The sequence below is a fragment of the Lepeophtheirus salmonis genome, chromosome 7, assembly GCF_016086655.4.
Source record: "Lepeophtheirus salmonis chromosome 7, UVic_Lsal_1.4, whole genome shotgun sequence".
Taxonomy (NCBI): Eukaryota; Metazoa; Arthropoda; class Copepoda; order Siphonostomatoida; family Caligidae; genus Lepeophtheirus; species Lepeophtheirus salmonis.
The window spans coordinates 27,125,003-27,129,492 of NC_052137.2; positions in this window are offsets into that span (position 1 = coordinate 27,125,003).

Here is a 4,490-nt window from a genome sequence, read left to right on the forward strand (position 1 = left end):
CAGCCATCTTCCTATAGTGACTACCAAAACCATAAATAATTAAACTTTTCATTATGAAATCGTAAAGAAAGCTGTCAAAAACTTTCATAAAATCAATGGGCATCAAAACTTTTATTGAATCCATTATTCCTCTATTTACATCCTCCATGAATCTCCATCCAACAAATCATTTTTGAGCATATGAATGATAGGAAGGAATGACGTTTCCAATTCTCTTATTAATTTCACCACTGTATATATTATAGAAAGTGTTTTAAATTGTTAGTTGCCTTAGGTTTTGGACATATCTAGTGTTTTTCCCATTTTGGGGAATTAATGTAAGCCTTCCTAATGTAATATGCTTGTCGAGAAAACCTTGTGAGTGTTTCACAATAAACTTGTTTTAACAATGTACTTAATAAGAAATAACATTTCTTATAAAATTCAATTGGGAAACCATCTGGTCCGAGAGATTTATCATTTTTGTTGTAGAGCTTTATATAATCTTCAATTTCCTTTTCAGTTATCTCTTCTTCTAAAAAAATTATCATTGGTTGCAATAATTGAGGAAGGCTTTGAGTATTGGATTTGAAGGTATTATTTTCAGAACGATAATCTACTGTAACATTTCTACATTGATTCCATATATTATTTTACGTTTTACATTCAAATAATTCCCGGTAATAATTAGTTATTGCTTGGTTAATATATATCTGATTTTAAATTTTTTACCATTTTCTTCGATCAACAAGTTAACAATCTTCTTTTGTTTCATATTTTTTTCAGTTTCTTTATACGCTTAAATATTACATGCTTTTTTGCAATATTATTAAGACCGGTTCGGATCAGATAGCCTCCATTCGACGTATTAACTAAATTGCACAGGTGTTCACTAATAGTAGTACCTATTATATTCACTTCTATTCAGCTCTTTTAGTTCATGTTTCTTCCTCTTCTTTTTTACTTTTACTAGCTCCTAGTTTAATGCATTCTCTCCTAGTACAGTCTGAGATTAATTTATGGGCATGGGAAGCTATTTTGACTATTTTAAATTGTATTTTTGATGATATATCCATAATGATTTCCCGAACGTTAACATCCATTTGGTTGTCTTCTAATAGGGAAACATTCAGCTTCCAAATCTTCTTCATGTGCTTGGTGGATAATTAACGGTTACAAAAACGGGTTTATGGTCCAATCACTTCGGTGGTACTGACTAATATTCGAGGCCAAATGTACTAATAGAAATACGTAGTCGAGTAAAGAGCGTTTGACTACTCCATTCCTATTGTTAATAAAAAATGTATGTTCAGGATCCTTCCTAAGTCTTGCTGCAGAATCCATTTGACCTCTTTTTTATCTTATTTGCTTGAATTTATTTGTAAATTTTCTATTATTTTCATTCACATAATTAAATGTGTCTCTGCTCTGATCCATGACAAAATTCATGTCTCCCAGGACAAAAACTCCCTCATTTTCCGTATTCTCATCTGACATATGTTTTACATCGAGTGATTCAAAAAATTGTGTATCGTCATTGTTGGCCCCATAAATTGATATAATTTGTCCACCAAGATTTAAAGTCATGATAATGGACCTTCTCCATCTGTTTATTTTATTTTGGTATTAAATTTACTTTTAATTGCAATCAAAACTCCTTTCGACGTGTAATTTTCCGTATTTCTTTTCGCTGGAGCTGGATAATATCAAAATTGTTTTGAAACAAATAGTTCCAATTCATTTTATCCAGCCTAGTTTCACAAAAAGATAGAAGATTTTGATAATATGTCATCAAAATGTCTATCACACTCTTACGTTTTTTAATATCAATAATTGAATTTACGTTAGCAGTAATAAATTTCAATTGAATAAATATTATAATTTTTAAATACTATGAACCTTTGAACTTTTACATTTGGGTCATTCAATACTTTATAAGCTAGACAGCTGAGACGTAAATATGGGGACATGGTCATATAAAATAGTTAGGATTACGGGGAAATTGCCGTATTTGGTTCAAACTTCATGATAAATAAAAAACATTATAAATTTGCCAGGACGAAAAATGGGGTGGATGGATTCTATAATGCAATTAATATGTGTTTTACATTTTCTTATCCTGATCTTTGGCATCTAATTGAAGCATTTACAAAAGAAGAATTTATGGCCAAATCCAAACATGTTCAAAACAATAGAGCAAATATTGTTCAACAAAATATAAAATATAATGATATTAATAAGGATATTCTCAATATTGTTAGAAAATATGACGAATATGATAATAAAATTATATACTTAAAAACTTATCATATAATTTGCATCTATTTTAGGTCTTTAAAAATTATTGTGATAAGTTTGTTGTACTATTTCATAAAGGAATTTATAAAATATAGATGTTTGTTTAAACAAAATTATAGTCACTAAAATTTTAATTTATTTTCCATTTACTCACAGGATTAGATAAAATATTTTCAATAAAAATCAACTCGATACTCTAACCTTTCTAAAAAGAAAAAGAAAAATATAATATAAAATGGAGAGTACCCATAACAAAATTAAAGAAAAAATAATACAAATACAAATAATGTTATTTGCCTTTAATGAGGCATCCATAAGAAAACAGAGTTAAATCGTGTAAAAACAAAAAAAACTCACAATATTCAATTTGCAAACCGAGAGCTTAAACTATTTTTTGGTATTAGAGTAGCTCCTTGGATGAATTGCAGGGTTTTCTAGCAATCCCACACTACCACTGGGCAAACCAAGTTGGAGGGCATTTAAACATATACTAAGAGACACTAAACTATTTATTTCCCCTTACCAATCCTATCGATCCATTTCATAGAAGATCGTATTGAATTTAAACAATTGGAAGTAAATTGTATTGCAATAATATTACAAATACTTGAAGGTAATACCTTGGGGGATGTAACAAATGTATATTTTAATATTTGTCATAAATAATACATGAATTTGTAATGTGTTATTATTCACATGAAGTTTGAACAAAATACGGGCAATTTTCTACTGGGTAATAGTTGTAACCGGCAATTCTCTCTATGACAGTTTTCCTAGTACGGTTGACGATGTATTCCGTGTCCAGGAATATAAGCCTGTCATGATGGCAGCACGGAGAAATCAAAATTTGCTGAGAGGTGTGTTAGCATTCTGATAGGAGCATTCTGTCGTGGAACATATCAAACTGAAAAACTCAGGAAAGTTTGAGCCATGGCTGGAGAAGGCCCATATGGAGGCAGCCCAGAAGTTAGTCATATAGTTGACTGCATAAATTTTGGTTTTTCTTCAACGTATGGGGCTGTAATGGACTTTTTGATGTTGTAAGCAGAACAAATGGAGATGCCAATAATCTTTGATCCTTTTCGGCACTGACGCCGGCACGAAAGATATCGCAAATATTTTTACATTTACAGACATGGGATATAAACAAAACATTTTTTTTATGTCTTTGCTGTCGTTTGGTAGCATAATGAAACGTAATTTAATTAAAAATAAGATTGATAAATTGTAATTTATTACTATATATACTCTGTATATAAAATTTCCAAGTAAATTGTTTCTTTAAGTCTAATGTTTATCAAGTAAAGCAAATAAATGGTGTTGGTAGAACTCATTTATCCCCCAAAACAATTTTAAAGTCTCATATCGCTTATAAAGCACCTTCAATCTTAAAATAATATTACATAAACTATTCATTATAAAGAAGGTATAACTCAGGGGTCGGCAACCTCTGAAACGCGTACCACTTCTGGCATGCAGAGTCATATTCACTGGCACGTGCAAATTAGAACATATTCCCGTAGTTTGTGTGTGTGTTTTTTATACCTTTCACTTTGATAGTGGCACACTTATTGATTAAAAATGTTGAACTTGACACTCCATGTCTCAAAGATTGCCTACCCCTGGTATAATTGTTTCAATATTTATTTTTTGTTTTACGAATACAACTAGCGACATAGTGATTTCATTGTTTTTGATTAAAGAATACATTCAAACCAAAACAATTTATGTGAATATGTATTATACGTCAATTTATGTATATAAAATGACAAAATTTGAATAACTTTTAAATAAATAATATTGTATATCTGAATAAGTTATATATTATTTAAGTGGTTACTGATCGAAAATTTTAGTTGTTATTTCTCTAATCATACATGATTTGTCGTACCGAATTTCTTTCAAATGGAACTTAAATTTTCCGTGGAATGACACAAATAAAAATTCATCAATGACCTTTAAACAATTTATGGGTTACTTTTATTACATTTTAAAAAAGTAAAGGCAATTCTGTCATTTTGAGGTAAAAGTTCATCCATCTGCAAAATAGGAAATAAGTTAAGAAAAGATGAAGTGAAAGAGTTATTACGTTAATGTACATGAAATTAAATCTATAAAAATTAATATACATTGTACATTCAAGCTAACAAATTTTTATTCAACATTTCAAAAAATACCAAAATTACTTTTATTTCTTTTTTAGTCATAAAATA